Raw genomic sequence first — 18,858 nt, 5'->3', positions numbered from 1 at the left:
CTCTCCTGGTATATTCTGGACCTTTCTTCTCAGCTGACGGTGACGTCACGGCAGAGCTGATCAACCGTCCGGGAGAGAGAAGAGACAGAGAGGAGCCCGGTGTACCGGTGAGTACGAGGGGCTCCGGGTGACGTCATTACATAACAAGATGGACAGACAGACACCACTACATGCGACAGACACCACTACATGGGATGGAAAGACAGACACCACTACATGGGATGGACAGACAGACACCACTACATGGGATGGACAGACAGACACCACTACATGGGATGGACAGACAGACACCACTACATGGGATGGACAGACAGACACCACTACATGGGATGGACAAACAGACACCACTACATGGGATAAACAAACGGACACCACTACATGGGACAGACAGACACACCACTACATGGGATAGACAAACGGACACCACTACATGGGATGGACAGACAGACACCACTACATGGGATGGACAAACAGACACCACTACATGGGATAAACAAACGGACACCACTACATGGGACAGACAGACACACCACTACATGGGATAGACAAACGGACACCACTACATGGGACGGACAGACAGACACCACTACATGGGACGGACAGACAGACACCACTACATGGGACGGACAGACAGACACCCCACTACATGGGACGGACAGACAGACACCACTACATGGGGCATACAGACACACCACTACATGGGATAGACAAACGGACACCACTACATGGGACAGACAGACACAGCACTACATGGGACGGACAGACAGACACAGCACTACATGGGACGGACAGACAGACACCACTACATGGGACGGACAGACAGACACCACTACATGGGACGGACAGACAGACACCACTACATGGGACGGACAGACAGACACCACTACATGGGACGGACAGACAGACACCACTACATGGGACGGACAGACAGACACCACTACATGGGACGGACAGACAGACACCACTACATGGGACGGACAGACAGACACCACTACATGGGACGAACAGACAGAGACCCCACTACATGGGACGGACAGACAGACACCCCACTACATGGGACGGACAAATAAACACCACTACATGGGATGGACAAACAGACCCCACTACATGGGACGAACAGACAGAGACCCCACTACATGGGACGGACAGACACCACTACATGGAAGGACAAACAGACACCCCACTACATGGGACGGACAGACAGACACCCCACTACATGGGACGGACAGACAGACACCCCACTACATGGGACGGACAGACAGACACCCCACTACATGGGACGGACAGACAGACACACCACTACATGGGACAGACAGACAGACACCCCACTACATGGGACGGACAGACAGACACCCCACTACATGGGACGGACAGACAGACACACCACTACATGGGACAGACAGACAGACACCCCACTACATGGGACGGTCAGACGGAAATTGGGGTCATCGGCACATGTGATCTAGTCAGACATTGGAGGAATAGGATGACCAGACAGACATGGGGAGTTCTGGTCAGACATACAGGCAGGACAACCAAAGTGAAAGCAGACTGTCATATGCTGGACAGACATAGGGACACCATATGCCCCTATGTCTGCAAAAGACATACAGATGTATGGACATCAACCTATATAGAATAGACATACATATGGACAGCAATATACATAGGACATCCAGACATCATCAATACAAGTAGAAGACAGAATGACGTCATCGGGTCACCAGACAGACATGGGGAGAGCTGGTCATATAGACAGGACATGGTAGGGTAACATTAGCCATAGCAGCCCATGCAGAGGCTATGGGCCCCAGGGTAGGAGGGGAGGGAAAATATAAAGCTTCCAATTACGAAGGGCCGAAGCCCCCCAGGAACATTGCTGGTCACTGACCCCCCCCCCCCCCTCTGTGTAGTAAGCAGAATTTTCTCAGCTGTCACTGCCCAGCCTTGTAGATTTACTGACCTCCAAACAACTTCTACTGACCTGAAGCTGGTCTGTCTAATGCAGTCACAAATCCCTGAGTGTCTCCTCTGCTAAAACCTGATGGGACAGCTGGGATTTGTAGTTCTACAAAAGAGTATATAGAAGTTTGTGTTGGGTTTATAGAGGAATTGTGTGCAAGAGTAACGATCCTTTATGTAAAATATTACTATGTTTATTATTACTACAAAGTTATGCCTTGTATTCAAAGCCCTGCTCCCTAGGAGTTTATTATTATTTGTTGTTGTTATTATCATCGTTATTATTGTTCCTGCTGCTACAGTTATACCGTGTATCTTAAAGTGTCACTAAACCCACAACAGTAAGATCAGTCTGTATATGCAGCAAAGCATGCTTGTTATACTCACTGTGGAACCTAAGGGGCTAAGGGGTTAATTCTCTGCATTGTGTAAAAGGCTGTTTGATCCTGTCTGCTTATCCCCCCTTCTTCCACAGTCCCCAAAACATCTCCAGATCAGACAGCCTTTGGAGCCACTTTTTTTGGGAGAGTGCATGAGATCCACACAAGCAGGGCCACCATCAGGAATTATGGGGCCCCTTACACAGCTTCAGGCATGGGCCCCCTGGAGCAGAGAACGGGGGGGGGGGGGGGGGGGGGTGCTGCCGCCTGGGGGGGCCCCTTTACAAAAAAAATAAGAAATGAAGAAAAATATAAATGTATAAAAAAAAAGGGGGGGTTGCCATCCGGGGGCCCTGGGGACCTCTGGGCCTAATAATAATAATAATAATAATAATAATAATAATAATAATAATAATAATAATAATAATAATAATAATAATAATAATAATAATAATAATAATAAATATAAGAAATAGAAAAATAAGTTTTTTTTATATAAAAAAGAGGGTTGGGATCTTGGGGCCCCTGGGGACCGCCGGACCCCTAAAAAAAAAGGGGGGGGGTTGCCATCTGGGGCCCTGGGGGCCTCCGGACCTCTAAAAAAAAAAAAAAAAAAAAAAAATAGTCCTTTTAATAAAACATAAAATAAAAATATATTATTTTTTTTTTTAATAAATATATTTTTTTTTATAAAAAAAAAAAGGGGTGTTGCCATCTGGGGGCCCCTAGGGACCTCCGGACCCTTACAGGTATACTGCCTGTACCCCCCTGATGGCGGCCCTGCCCGTAATCAACAGATGTTTTTTCACCTTAATGCTTAGGATGCAATAAGGTGAACCTTTCCAACCCCTTTTAATAACTGCTGTCTTGTAGTGTATATCTATGTTGACGGCTCTCCCGCTGCCTGTCCTCGTGTCTGGCATACATTATGTGAAGATCAATTACATGTTCTTACAGCTGCTGCATTTGGCACGGGAGGGGGATACATGGGGTGACACCTGCCATGCAGCACCCAGGTCAGTGACAGTCCCTGTTCTGTATAGAATGGCTTTAGGTGTCAAGTTCAGAGCAGCAGTTAGTACGCCTCTGGCAGTTAACTGTAGTCAGGTTGGGACTATGAACAGGCAGACGCAGGGGGACTCTGAATATATAGAACGGACTATATCGTGCCTTCATTTTATGTACAAAGACGCACACAGATCAGCTGTGACAACAGCACAGATGGGAACACGGTATATAAAATGATGATAAAGTGCAGATGTCAGCAGTATGCTGGATCTAATGGCAGAAAGTTGATTTTTTGGTTAACCTCCGCTTTAAGCAGTGTTGGCTATCCAGACAAGGCTGCAGGAGGGAAATAAAGGGCATCGGTTCCTCCGCAGTCCGTTTCCGCTGCCTCCCTATCGCTGCCCTGGGCTCCTGTGTCCTTCGCTGGACAATTCCCCCCCCCCCCCCTGTTTGCCCCTCTCACTGGCTGCTGCGGGGGATCTGTCAGCGTGAAGAGTGGGGAAGGAGCCGGTAAATGTGCAATTTTTACTGGCCCCTGCCTTGTCTCAATTAATACCAAAAAAACAACCCCCCCCCCAGTGGCAGAACTACCAGGGCTGCTAAGGGGGTACCACTGGTCCTATACTGGGCTCAGGCCACCTCAGGTCATCAGGGGGCCCAAGCTCTCTGTGCCCATCCAGAAGTGCTGACTGTTTCTTATACTCTCCCCACCCCCCATAGGCTGCTGCAGGGTACAGGGGATAGCTTCAGGATGGAGAGCGGGTCAGGTAGGCTGTACTGGGCCCAATGATTTCAAGTGGCAGCCCTGAGGGCCGTTAAGGTTGCACTTGTGACTGGGCTCTGGCGTTCTGCCACCGTGGGGGTGCCCCAGGATGTCAGGAAGGTGGCCCACTGTGGGACTGTAATAAAGAATCCCACGATGGGAGTAAAGGACTCTGGGATCAGTGGGAAGGGCTCTGGTTGGGGGGCCCTCCATGGTTTCTTGCACTGGGGCCCCTGAAGGTTCTAGTTGCGCCTCTGACAGGACATTTATATGACAACCAGACACGGGGAGAACTGAGGGTGACACACACAGGATAGGGGACACATTCGTAGGACAACCAGAAACTGAGGTCCAAGCATGATTGATATACACGGGGCAGGAGGACACATTCATATGACAACCAGACCTGGGGGGGATCAGTAGAAGACTGAGGGGCTTTACAAACTGCTTAACCGCTGCAGATTATCGGCCTGCCACGCTGGGATTATCTGTATTTGAGATTAGCCTTTACTATGGGCTACATAGTTCACACAGAAGGCTGCTCTGTGTTGAAGGAAAGATACGGCGTGGGTGTGGGGTCATTAGATCTCTCACATGTATCCTATCTGTGTCCTCCAGTTACAATTATAACACGTCTCTATATTACATTTTCAGGAACTACAGAGAGCTGCAAATAGAGGAGACCCCGCTCAGAAGAGGAGTGTACTATGGCTTGAGTCTGTAATCCTGACCACCAGGAGGCGCCACATTTACATTCCAAACTTTGTTTACAAAACAGTTACCAAAAAAAGTTTCCGTTCTTTTGTCGGTAATCTGCCTTTTGATTGCTGTAAAGGTGACAGGAGGGTAAGTGTCTCTCTTTGCTGTATTTTTTGCTATTGTGACTTTTTTATATGTACGTTTCTGAGGTTGTCGGGCTTGGCAAAATGGATCAGAAAGCGTTTTAAAGAGGATCTACAGCCCCCCCCCCCCCCAAAAAAAATAATTTGAAAAGTCAACGCCTACAAATTTCTGTAGCTGATGACTATTAAATTACATTCACCTATCTAGGGATCCAATGCTTTTCTCACCTGGGCCAGTTCTTGGCTGGTCTTTAGAGCCCTGGCGCCGCCATATCTAGTGTGGGAAGCCGGCTGTGACGCCTTGTGACCTCACAGCCAACCTCCCACCGCACATGCGCGAGCTGCACTTTATGAATGGTCCCGCAGCCTACTGGGACCTGTGATGTGTCCCAGAAGGGGTTGAACTTCTGCCCAGTGTGCATGAGGCAAATTCGCAGTTCAATTCTTAACAAATAAATAAAATAAAAAAGTTGAACTGCGACTTTGCCTTGTGCACACTGGACGTTAAAATAACGTTCTAAAAATGCCAGTAGCTTTGCAGTGAGTTTTTCAACGATTTAGCATTTTTCCACATTTGCGTTTTTTTTAGTTTTTTTTTTCTCATGGAACAAAAAAGGCTGGTGAGCCGCGGTTTTCAGCGTTGGAGCGTTTTTTACAGCTGAAAAATGTCTCTCAGAACCCTCTAGTTTTTGGGTGTGTGGTGTGTGTGTTTTTTTTTTTTTTTTAACTGCTCAAACGCCACTGCCCAAAATTGCTGATAACAGCATATGTGTGCATGAACATGATGGGAGAGTTTAATGACTGTAGAAAAAAAAAACTCTGCCAAAAACAGCTGCTCAAAAAACGTCCAGTGTGCATGAGGCCTAAGGTTGTCGGATGCAGTGTAGATTCTTCTGTAGGTGATGCTGTCTAGATCGGTGTTTACTTTACAAGCAAAGATCAAACAATGTATTTAGAGCAGTGGCGTTGCTAGGGGGGTGCGGGCCGCACCGGGTGACACCCACTAGAGGGGTGACACCATCCCGATAAAAAAAAAATTTATTTTTTTTTTTTTTTTTTTTAGCTGACATGACCAGAGGTGCAGGTGGCTGTGTAATGTAAAAGGAGTGCAGTGATGCAGGGTGTTGTGTATTGTAAAAGGGTCCAGAGTTGCAGGGGGCTATGAGATGTAAAGGGGGCCAGTGATGCAGGGTGCTGTGTAATGTAAAGGGGTGCAGTGATGCAGGGTGCTGTGTAATGTAAAATGGTCCAGAGGTGCATGGTGCTGTGTAATGTAAAGGGGTGTAGAGGGATGTGTAGTGTGAAAGGGTCCAGAGGTGCAGGGGGCTATGTGATGTAAAGGGGTGCAGAGGTGCAGGCGGCTGTGTAATGTAAAGGGGTCCAGTGGTGCAGGGGGCTGTGTAATGTAAAAGGGTCCAGAGGTGAAGGGGGCTGTGAGATGTAAAGGGGTCCAGTGATACAGGGTGCTGTGTAATTTTAAAGGGGTCCAGTGATGCAGGGGGCTGTGTAATGTAAAGGGGTCCAGTGATGCAGGGGGCTGTGTAATGTAAAGGGGTCCAGTGATGCAGGGGGCTGTGTAATGTAAAGGGGTGCAGGGTACTGTGCAATGTAAAGTGGTCCAGAGGTGCAGTTGTGGAGAGGGGTACACAGTAGTAACAAAAAAGATATTGAAGGATGCAGAGGTATGCAGGGGGCACAGTGGGGTGTTTTTACATTTTAACGTGTGGGGGGTGCCAGATATTTGATCCGCCCCGGGTGCCAAATGCTCTAGGTACGCCCCTGGCCTATAGGCTCCTGAGATGTGAATTCCGGTTCTGGAGAAAGAGAGGTGGGGGGAGGGGACAAAGAAAAATGGAGAGAAAGAAGAAGGGATAGAACGAACAAGAAAGATGGATAGGGAGAGAGAGAAAAGGGGAAGAAAGGAGAACAGAGAGCAAACAGTAGGGTAAAAAATATTTGAAATTTTTTATTGGGGGGGGGGGGGGGGGTGACACCATATTTTACCGCACCAGGTGACACCAACCCTAGTGACGCCACTGATTTAGAGCCACTGGTGGCTCCTCAGTGACACTTAAAGCGGATGTCCGCTCAAAAAAAAAATATTAAAAGCCAGCAGCTACAAATACTGCAGCTGCTGACTTTTAATATTAGGACACTTACCTGTCCTGGAGTCCAGCGGCGTCCGCAGCAGAGGACGAGCGATCGCTCGTCACCCTGCTGCTCCCCCCGCCATCCACGGTGAGGGAACCAGGAAGTGAAGCGCTCCGGCTTCACTGCCCGGTTCCCTACGGCGCATGCGCGAGTCGCGCTGCGCCCGCCGATTGGCTCCCGCTGTGTGCTGGGAGCCGAGTGTTCCCAGAGCACAACGGGGGGACGGGCAGGATGTCAGAAAAAAAACATCTTTTGCCCGTGACGTGTGGCTGGAAGTGGGTGCAAATACCTGTCTTTAGACAGGTATCTGCACCCCCCCTCCCCCTGAAAGGTGTCAAATGTGACACCGGAGGGTGCCGATCAGCGCGACTTCACTTTAGGGTGGAGATCCGCTTTAAAGCGCCGGAGACTTGTGCCAGATCTCTGTGTTCTGAATCCTGTCCTTCTGTCTGTCAGCAGTTTTTAGGACATGTTTGGCAAGTCTGAACAAAGCCTCTTACAATAGTGGTATGCCTGTGCTCAAATATTCTGGTGTCATCAAATATTTGACTCTATCCAGTTCCCTGATACACGCTTATTAAACGCGGCTTTTAGCAAACAGCAGCTGACTGCTTGTAGCCAGCGGGAAGAGTGGAGGAGGGGTATCCTATTACCCATCCCAGTCCATAACTCGTTCTAGAAGTTACTCTGAAGTGCGTATTGTTTTGTTTTTTATTTATAATATTACCAATTTTATAAATTTAATATATTTTTTAATTTACTAAATATATATTGTTAAAGCAATATATATTTTTATAATATCACCATTATCATGATATTTATAATATAAAATATAATTATTCTAAATATTATGATAGTGATAATATAAATATTATAAAATATATTGTTATAATAGAATGTAAAATATATTATTATGAAATAGAATTTATTTTTTATTCTATTATAACAATATAATATTCATATCATCCATCTATAACCATATTTCTCTACTGACCACCAATGTAGGTGACCTTACTCTACTGACCACCATTGTAAAGGGACCCTTCTTCCAATGACCTTCAATGTAAGGGGTCCCTTCTTCACTGACCAACAATTTAGGGAAGCCCTTCTCCAATTACCACCAAAATAAGGAAGGGGGGGGCGGGGGGCTTCTCCACTGACCACCAATTTAGGGGAGGTCTTTTTCACTAACAACCAATGTAAGGGGCCCTTCTCCAATGACCTCTGATTTAGGGGGTCCTTACCCAATGACCACCAACGTAAGGAAAAATCTCTCCACTGACCATCAATTTAAGGAGGGCCTTCACCACTAACGGTCAATGTAAGGCAGTGGTCATCAACCCTGTCCTACAGGGCCCACTAACAGGCCAGGTTTGCAAGATAACTGAAATACATCACAGGTGATATAATTTGCTGCGATCGCAGTATACTAGTCTGCATCTCCCCAAGGTAATACATAAAACCTGGCCTGTTAGTGGGCCCTGTAGGGCAGGGTTGATGACCACTGATGTAGGGGACCCTTCTATTACCACTGATATAAGGGGGTCCTTCTCTGGCCACCAATGTAAGGGGATGGTACTACAAAGACAAATTCAAGGGGCCTCTCTCTACTGACCACTAGAGCTGCGTGGAACGCAAATGGCTCCGATATCGGAACCAGCGTCAGCAGCCTGCGCCGCTGGATGGATGCCTGGGCTTCTCTTGCAGATCTGTACAACTGTAGTGTGTATCCATGTGCCACCCAGTGGTTGCCGGCGGTACTGCTTCTGATGTATTAATCTTTCTCACAGTTCTGTACAACTGTGTGTATCCATGCACCACCCAATGGTTGCTGGCGGTACTGCTTCTGATCTATAAAAAAGAGACCAGTGATGTGTCTATAATGTTAAAGACCATATAACTCCTATGAAAAAAGCAGAATCAAACTTTGATTCTGCTTTTTTCATAGGAGTTATATGGTCTTTAACATTATAGACACATCACTGGTCTCTTTTTATATATTCATATTTTCAGATAAATCGCAGGTTTATTTATTTGGGGGGGGGGCTGGGTTTCTGGCTTTCAGTTTTTTGAGAATCGTGATTCTCATTTTGACCAGAATCGTGCAGCTCTACTGACCACTAACATAAGGGGGTGCTTCTCCATAGACCACCAATTCAAAGGGCCCCTCTCCACTGACCACCAGTGTAAGGGGACCCTTCTACAATGACCACAAATTTTAAGGGGGCCCATCTTTGGTGTTCACCATCAATATATTGAACCACTTTACTGACCATCCGTATTTGGGGGCACTATAGCGCTCAGCCGCCCACTATTGTAAGCGTCACAAATCCACTGACCACTAGTGTGAGTAAACTCAACAACTTTCAGTCTGCATTTCTTTTCTGGCTTTTATTGTTTTCATTTCATTATTATGACCGAAAATAATTTTGATAAATGAAGTGGCCAAATTGTCAAATACACCAAGTACATAACAGTTCTTTTTCTTTGATTTATTGATGTATCCATAACTTACTGTTCATGCTAATTTATTATAAGATATATTAATTGTTAACTTTTAGGCCTCAAGGAACCCCAGCTATTTCAAGGGTTCCTCCATGTAAGTGGCGGATGGTACTCAAATTTTTTTTGGGGGGGTGCAAACAAACTGGGAAAAAAACAAAACCTAAATTGCAGCCTCACTGTGCCCCATCAATTGCCACCAGATTGCCCCATCAAATGCTGCCAGTGTGCACCCACCTCTGCCAGCACTTACCTGTCTTGGGTCAGTGCTGTCCTCCACGCTCCCTCCGAGTCCTCGATGTCTTCACCTGTCCTCTTCTGCTATTATTGGACGCTAGGCATCCAATCACAGCGCCTGTCGGTTCAGCCAATCAGGTGACAGGTAACCAGACCTGGTGCACCTGATTGGCTGAGAGGCGGGTCAGTGTTTAGAATCAAATAAATCGCTTCACTAACACAGCACTGTGTAAACAGCGAACACACAGCAGTACGCCCGCTGTTTACCAATTTGAAAGCTTATTGGAGCCCATGGATCTAATCAGGATGCCTATAAGGCCTCGCACGGACGATGGGATAGCCAGAGGACAACGGTCTGAAGGGCCGTTGTCCTAGGTTAACCGATGAAGCTGATTGATGGTCCGTCGTGCTTACACACCATCAGTTAAAAAAACGATTGTGTCAGAACGCGGTGACGTAAAACACAACGACGTGCTAAAAAAGGAAGTTCAATGCTTCCAAGCATGCGTCGACTTGATTCTGAGCATGCGCGGGTTTTTAACTGATGCTTTTGCATACTAACGATTGGTTTTGACCTGTCCATCGGTTAAATTTTAAAGCAAGTTATAATTTTTTTAACCTAAGGTTAACTAACCTATGGGGTCTACACACGATCGGTTTGGACTGATAAACGGTCCTTCAGACCGTTGTCCTCTGGCTATCCTATCGTGTGTACGAGGCCTTAGAGCCGATGGCTCCAATCAGACGTGTGTTGCAGCAGCTCCTGTCAGCGGTCCCAGAGCGGTCTCAGAGCCGAATCCCGGTGCTACCCTCTCCCAGCTTCGGCACTCCGTTACTCACCTCCCCAGCCGCTCCATCCAGCACCCCGGGATCCAGCCCCCCCCGGGACCACCTGGCCCGCCGACCAGCTCCCTCCAGCTGAGTCCGGCGTTTTTTTTCACCCGCCGCGGAGCCCCCCCCCCCCGGACCACCGAGGCGACATTCGCCGCACACAGTCCGCGGGACCCCGCCAGCCCCCCCCCCCCGCTCCACTCACCAGTTCATCCGCAGCCGCCGCCTGCCGCCTGTGGTCTCCCAGGTGTCCTCGGGCACTTCCCCTAAGCGGGCTGAGCAGCAGGAAAGAGCGCGGCTGCGGCCCAGCCCCAGCCATCGGCTTTGCTTCCCCTGTTTCCTCCTCCCCTGCATCGCCTCCAGCCAGACAGGCCCACGAAGTGCATCTCGGCCAGGAGAACCAGGACAGACCGTGGCTCGGGCCTAGCTGTGGTTCCGGCGGCCATCTTGGTACACCCAGCTGAGGCAAAAGGACTCCTCACCACCCACCCTAAGCCGACCTGCCTGGGAACGCTCAGGCCACACAGACACTGATCAACACCCAGGGGACCACAGACAAGAGACATCTGGACAGTAGCATAATCACAACCCGGTAAGTAAGGGCCATCTCGGCTCCCCGTCCTTTCTCCCACCCCATTCTGCACGTTCTTTTCCTAGCTCACCCTACACCTCCCAGGTAAGTCTAACCGGGGCCCACACTAGCAGCTTGATCCAGGGTTTCCGATCGCCACTGGGGTCAGGAAGGAATTTTTTCCCTTGCTGCAGCAATTGGCCGCTAGGCTAGGGTTTTTCGCCTTCCTCTGGATCAACTGAGGGGGGCGGTTAGGCCGGGTCACCATCTTTTTTGCAGCATTTTTACCGATCCTCATCACTGTCACTGAGCGAATACCAACTGAACCTTCCGGGAACAGCACCCCCCCCCCCCCGAGGACCATCCCCATCATCGTTGGATCAACAGGATTACAGTACCAGCATTTCGCCATCAATTTATCTCCCACCATGATCATCATCAAGTACGCAGCGGACACCCTCCGCAACTTAAGGAAGTTGGCTGCTACGCTTCCAGCCACCACTGAAAAAACACTACAGAAAGAACGACTACTAAGAATCTACCGCCAACCAAACCCAAAAAAAGAGAAGCCACCGCAGCGACTTCAACACTTAGAATGCGCCCTGATCAACACAAGATCTGCAGTCAAACACAGAAAGGAAATCCACGACTTCATCGTCCAACACAATACAGACTGCCTCTTTATCACAGAAAGTTGGCTAACACCCGACTGTAACCCCATCTTAGCAGAATTGGTGCCCGAAAATTATCGCATCCTAACCGAACATAGAACAGGACAAAGAGGAGGAGGCCTTGCAGTGATCTACAAATCCCACCTCGCTCTCACCAAACCTACTCTACAGAACTCTCTGCCCTTTATGGAAACTCTGACCCTGCAGCTTCAAACTACACCAGAAGAAACCGTCCATATACTACTATGCTACAGACCACCTGGACCAAAAACGCATCTCCTCTCACCCTTCTCCGAATTCCTCTCGACGCACACTCTGAAAACCAAAAACCTGTTGCTACTTGGGGATTTCAACCTCTGGGCTAACTCAACTCAGGATCCCATCGCTACCGCCTGCATCGACCAACTGGAAGAACGGGGTCTGCAGCAACTGATAAAGACTTCAACACATACATCAGGTCACACTTTGGATCTCATCTTCATACAAAACGTGAATGTCAACACTGTGGACAATAGACCTCTACCATGGACGGACCACCACGCCATCAAATTCATATTAACCACCGATACCGTCCTTCAAAAATCCAAACTCCCAACAACTATACACTGGGCAAGATCAAAGAAGAAATTACACTCTGAGCTCTTCAAAATCACACTAGCAACTAAAATAGACGTACCAAATCCGAACCACTCAACGGAGCAAACTCTCAACGCTTTAAACAAAGCACTACTACAAACAGCAGATACAGTCGCTCCAAAACGCAGAGCTCTCAACCGAAAAAATAACTCAGGCTGGTTTAATGACTTTCTCACTCTACTGAAACAGGAACGCAGAAGAGCTGAAGGAGACTGGAGGAGGAACCCATCAAAAGAAAACCTCACAAAGTACAAAACCCTCACCAAAAATTACCACAAAGCGATCTTTAAAGCCAAAAAAGACCATTTTGCAAACACCATCTCCAAAGCCATAAACCATCCACGGGAACTTTTTAAACTAGTCTCTAAGGCTATGAACCCCTCCTGTTTGGAGCCCCCTGCAAGTGAGACACAAGAATTCTGCAACGAACTATCAGACTTTTTTATCGACAAAATTGAAAAGATTCGGGCAACAGTTCAGAAGAAAAAAAAAACCATAAACCCCACTCAGATACAGCAAGAAGAAGAAATCAACAAAACTTTGATGAATTTCGAGCTGATCCCAATTACCATCGACACCACAAAAAACATCATCAGAAGCCTCCGAGACAACACATCCCCAAACGACATCATCCCGACAAAACTCTTGAAAGAATGCACGGACATCTTGGCACCCACCATAACGCACATCATAAACCAATCATTCAGGGAAGGGATGGTTCCGGACAACCTCAAACAAGGCATAATAAAACCTCTCTTAAAGAAGCCCAACCTCGATCCGAAAGACCCTAACCAGCGCAGACCGGTAACAAGCCTGAACACGATCTCCAAGATCATGGAGAAAGCAGTAGTGCAACAGCTCCAGCCCCACCTGGACGACCACAAACTCCTAGATCCTCTACAATCAGGTTTTCGCCCAGGCCACGGCACAGAAACGGCTCTTCTCAAGATATGGGATGACGCCCTTGAAGCAGCAGATGACGGAGAATCCTGTCTCCTAGTGCTGCTGGATCTTAGTGCAGCCTTCGACACAGTAGATCACAACATATTGCTCACGCGACTCAAAGAAGTAGCAGGAGTCTCTGACGCAGCCCTACCGTGGTTCGCATCTTTCCTGGAAAATCGCACTCAGACCGTGAAACTTGGAGATTTCACATCAGAAACACGGACCATCACATGCGGAGTCCCGCAAGGATCACCCCTCTCACCTCTACTCTTCAACATCTACATCCGCCCGCTCCTCAAAATCATCAGCAAACAGGACCTGCGTTACCACTCCTATGCGGACGACACGCAGCTTTACCTTCGAATCACCAACAAAAAAGACCAATTTCTTGAACTTGGAAAGTGCCTCACACTGATCGACAATTGGATGACCGAAAGCGCCCTCAAACTTAACGGATCGAAAACAGAACTACTCATCCTTCACGCAAATAAAAAATCCATTGCTAGGACCACATGGACACCACCCACCATCCTCGGACAAACCATCGCACCAAGCAAAAAAATCAAAAGTCTCGGAGTCATCTTCGACTCAGACATGACGATGGATGCACAAATAGGATCAGTCGTCAGCAGCTCTCATCATCTGCTCCGCATGCTACGTAGACTCATCCCCTTTATCCCGAAAGAAGACACGGCAGTAGTTGTCGGAACAATCATCAACTCACGACTCGACTACGCAAACTCCCTCTACTTAGGGCTACCAAAATACCAGATGGCGCGTCTACAAGTCGTCCAGAACACGGCAGCCAGACTGGTAACAGGTAAAAAGCCGTGGGAATCAGTCGCCCCAGTCTTGAGGTCCCTCCACTGGCTGTCCGTACAGGACCGGGTGACATTCAAGACGCTCTGCCTCACCCACAAATGTACACAGGGAAAAGCTCCTCAATACTTATGCGAGAAAATAAAACCGTACGTCACCAAGCGCATGCTTCGGTCAACCAACCAAAACCTTCTCCAAATTCCTAAATCCCGCTACAAATCGAAAGGAGAACGAAGATTCTCGGTCCAAGGACCACGGCTCTGGAATGCTCTACCCACGACCATCCGCTTGGAAGAAAACCATCGGGCATTCAGGAAAAAGCTAAAGACCCACCTCTTCTGAAAGATCTGTACTACTCTGGATGTCAAGCGCCTTGAGGCGATTAAGTTCGCATTGCTGCGCTATACAAGTTACTCACTCACTCACTCACTCAGACACTTCCAAATACACCCTGCCGCTGTAATTCCGATGCCCGACAGGGGGCCGAACACCTGAATAGGGGGCGGCAGCAGCGACAATGCATCGCATGAATCTATCGTTGATTGATGGGTGCTGGAGAGAGGGGATGGCGCTCCTGTGCCCTCTTTGGACGCACCGCCACTGCTTCATGTTAAAAAGGTTGAGAGAGGCTAGCAGTATTGGAGCAATAGTCAGCAGAAGGACATGTCTTTTTGTATTTGTACAGGTCAGGGCAGCGTTGCATGCTTTCTATCGTTATGCGTGTAAGTATAGTATGTTATGCTTCTTTTAGGTCCGCTGCTTGTTCAATGTCTATGCTGTCATAGGGGTTGATTTATTAAAGGCAAAATAGACTGTGCCCTATGCCAAGTGCAGTTGCTCCAGAGCTTAGTAACTGAGCAGAAGCTCTGCTAACTTCCATCATCCAATCATGTGCAAGCAAAAAAATCGTTTTTATTTTTTCCTTGCACGCAATTGTGTACTCTTTGCAAAGTGAAGCCTTACCTAATTTACTAAGCTCTGGCGTAACTACACTTTGCAAATTGCACAGTCTATTTGCCTTTAGTAAATCAACCCCCATACCTCCCAAATTTCTAAAGCCTCGTACACACGACCGAGGAACTCGACGGGTGAAACACATCGTTTTCCTCGTCGAGTTCCTTGTTAGGCTGTCGAAACTCGGCGAGCCAAATTTCTCCATTCCCGTCGAGGAAATAGAGAACTTGCTCTCTTTTTGGCTCGTCGAGTTTCTCGACAGTTTCCTAGACGAAAATGTACACGACCGTTTTCCTCGGCAAAAAAATATCTCCCAGCAAGTTTCTTGCTGGTTTTTGCCGAGAAACTCGGTCGTGTGTACGAGGCCTGAGATGGGAATGAGGGACACCTATTAGCAAAGGTATGCAGGCATAGGACACACCCCTTGTCACGCCCCCTTAAAGGAGAATTGTACAAAAAAATAAGATTGGTTAAACCCTTAAGTGCTTATTTTACCACTACTGGGCCAGATTCACAGAGGAAATACGCCGGAGTATCTACTGATACTCCGGCGTCTTTTCAAATTTGCTGCGTCGTATCTTAATTTGTGATTCACAAACAAGATACAACAGCATTTGGCTAAGATCCGACAGGCGTACAGCTTCGTACGCCTTCGGAAATTAGGATGCAATACTTTGGCCGCCGCTGCGTGGAGTTTGCGTCGTTTTCCAGCGTCTGGTATGCAAATTAGCTTTTACGGCGATCCACGAAGGTACGTGCGTTCGTTACGTCGTCGCTAGTCGGTTTTTCCCATCGCAAAGTTAGGCCTGCTTTTTCATGGCTTAACTTTAGACGAGCCATGTTAAAGTATGGCCGTCGTTCCCGCGTCGAATTTCAATTTTTTTTATTTTTTTTGGAGTAAGACGTCCGGGAATACGAAAGTACGTTACGCATGTCGCCATTCAAAACATTACGTCGGGCGGCATCATTTCGCGCAATGCACGTCGGGAAATTTTCACACGGACCATGCGCAGAACGTTCGGCGTGGGAACGCGCCTAATTTAAATGGTACACTCCCCATTTGAATTAGGCGGGCTTGCGCCGGATGGCTTTACGTTACACCGCCGTAAGTTTACACGCAAGTGCTTGGTGAATCAGGCACTTTCGCTGAAAACTTGCGGCGGTGTAACGTAAAGACGATACGTTACGCCGCCGCAGTTCTTTATAAATCTGGCCCATTATTCCTTTTATATTGGCTTTTTGCAGCAATTTAGAAATCGGATGAAAGGTTTAGCACCGGGAAACACTTTTCCATGAATAAATAGTGAATTTTATACACATCTATATAGATCAGACCAAAATGAGGGACAAATGAGGGACATTGCTCCAAATCGGGGACAGTCCCTCGAAATCAGGGACAGTTGGGAGCTATGCATTGTGTCAGTGATCCTGCGTGGTCTCCGTTTTTCCTTCTCTGCTGTGTCTGGCTGGTTGGTGTTTGGGCTCTCAGGGTGTGGAGACGTTCCAGAAATAGAGTCTTGGCCGGAGGGTCACATGGTCTGCTTGGCATCTGACTCAGCCGAGGGCAGACTATGTCATTGACTGATGTCACTCGGGAATGTTATATCTTCCTCCATTACACAGGGGGATCCGGTCACTTTGCCTCATTTCAAGAATGGCACCTTGAGAACTGTATTTAGGTTTTGTAACTCTCAGACCTTCCCTCATTCTTGTATCCCTTCCCCTGGACATGGTTTTGGCTTCATACGCGGTCTGTTATCTAATGCAGTGTTATGTTTCCTCCATGCTTCCTGATAAAGCAAATTGGAATCTGGGAAATGCGTTGATTGCTTTTCCTATTAGCTATGGTTGAAAGTTAAAGGTTGTTCAGCCATATAAGTATATAGAAGGGGCAACATAGTGCTCAGTGTGCTTCTGCCTGGCAGGACTGGGGTCCTTGATTTACGTTTTGGTCAGGACACTATCTGCATGGAGTTTGCATGTTCTCCCTGAGCTTGTGTGGGTTTCCTCAAGCATCCCAAAAGACCTGCTGATAGGTCAATTGATCCCTGTCATAATTGTCCGTAGTGTATTCTACTGAGCACGGCCAAGTGATCATCTGCACTAAAAGCAGATAAAGTGATTTCCACCCCCATGCAATTTTGCTCTCCATCTGCTCTCTGAGACATTAAAATATCAGCTAGATTTAAAATCCGTTTACTGTATCCGATCAGGCAGCGATTGCGATTGGTTGCCAGAGGTTACAGCATATCATTACCACTTACTGACTGGTTGCTAGAGGTTACAGCACACATTACGGCTCACTGATTAGTTGCTAGAGGTTACAGCACATGATTTCTGCTTGTTGATTGTTTGCCATAGATTACTTTACAGTAATACTGCTCACTGATTGGTTGCTAACGGTTATAGCACATCATCTCCTCACTGCAGAGGGGCATGATATGCATATGAATGCCGCCGGCCTCAGCCATTTACATATGAATGCTGACATTATTTGCATATGAATGACGGTTATTTACATGTAAACACAGGGTCTGCAAGTGAGTCATCTGTACACAACAATAGGGCAGAGCTGGGCAGCATTAGTAGCAGCACTTCACACTGAGATATCAGGACACAGCACAGAACTAAAACTTCAAGGGATAACGGAATTTAAACTGGGATAGTTGGCAAGTATGAGGCAGCTGCTTCAGGCCCCACAACAATGACAAGGCTCAGGGCAGCCGCCCATTTTGCCCTGCCTTAGACGGCCCTGGATCTGGGGGGGGGGGGGCTTTGTGTGTGGGTTTTCTTTACCCCTTTTTATTTTTATTTTTTTTTAGCATGGGATCCCTCTTAAGAACCATTACTTTTGGCCTTGTATGGAATGTGCAAAAATTAAAAATGTCTCACATGGGACATCAATGCAGCCAGTTATCAACAGCATTTGTATAAACTAAAACCAAGAAATTTGTAAAAAATTAGGCAAAACATCCAGCGCTCCTCTGTCCAATCTATTTACGCACTAAGGCTTTGTTCACACCTATACATTTATTTTTTATTTATTTTTTTCTCCTCAACAAAACTGGAGTTGCTCTTTAACCACTTGACCACTGGGCACGTAAACCCCCTTAATAACCAGACCAATTTTCAGCTTTCGGTGCTCTCACAATTTGAATGACAATTACTCAGTCATACAACACCGTACCCAAATGAAATTTTCGTCCTTTTTTTCACACAAATAGAGCTTTCTTTTGGTGGTATTTAATCACTGTTGGGTTTTTTATTTTTTGCGCTATAAGAGAAAAAAGACTGAAAATTCTGTAAAAAAAAAAAAAAAAAATTCTTTGTTTCTGTTATAAAATTTGGCAAATTTAGTATTTTTTTTCTTCATTCTTTTGCATAAATGTGAAAGATGAAGTTACGCCGAGTAAATAGATACCCAACATGTCACCCTTCAAAATTGCACACGCTCGTGGAATGGCGCCAAACTTCGCTACTTAAAAATCCCCATAGACGAAGTTGCAGAGTATTGCGGGGTATTGCGGGGCATTGAGGGGTATTTTGGGGCATTGCAGAGTATGGGGGCATTGCAGAGTATTGCACA

General features: G+C 47.2%; 1 protein-coding gene across 1 annotated transcript in view; it reads left to right on the top strand.

Moving 5' to 3' along the window:
• DNAJB2 (DnaJ heat shock protein family (Hsp40) member B2) overlaps nucleotides 1-18,858 on the top strand; it is a 71,894-nt gene continuing 53,036 nt past the window's right edge. Inside the window, exons 1-2 of the mRNA XM_040358138.1 lie at nucleotides 1-107; nucleotides 4,768-4,959. The gene's annotated coding sequence lies outside the window, so the exon portion shown is untranslated. The remainder of the gene's footprint in view (nucleotides 108-4,767; nucleotides 4,960-18,858) is intronic.

The sequence above is a fragment of the Rana temporaria genome, chromosome 6, assembly GCF_905171775.1.
Source record: "Rana temporaria chromosome 6, aRanTem1.1, whole genome shotgun sequence".
NCBI lineage: Eukaryota > Metazoa > Chordata > Amphibia > Anura > Ranidae > Rana > Rana temporaria.
This window is presented reverse-complemented; position numbering and strand designations above follow the sequence as displayed.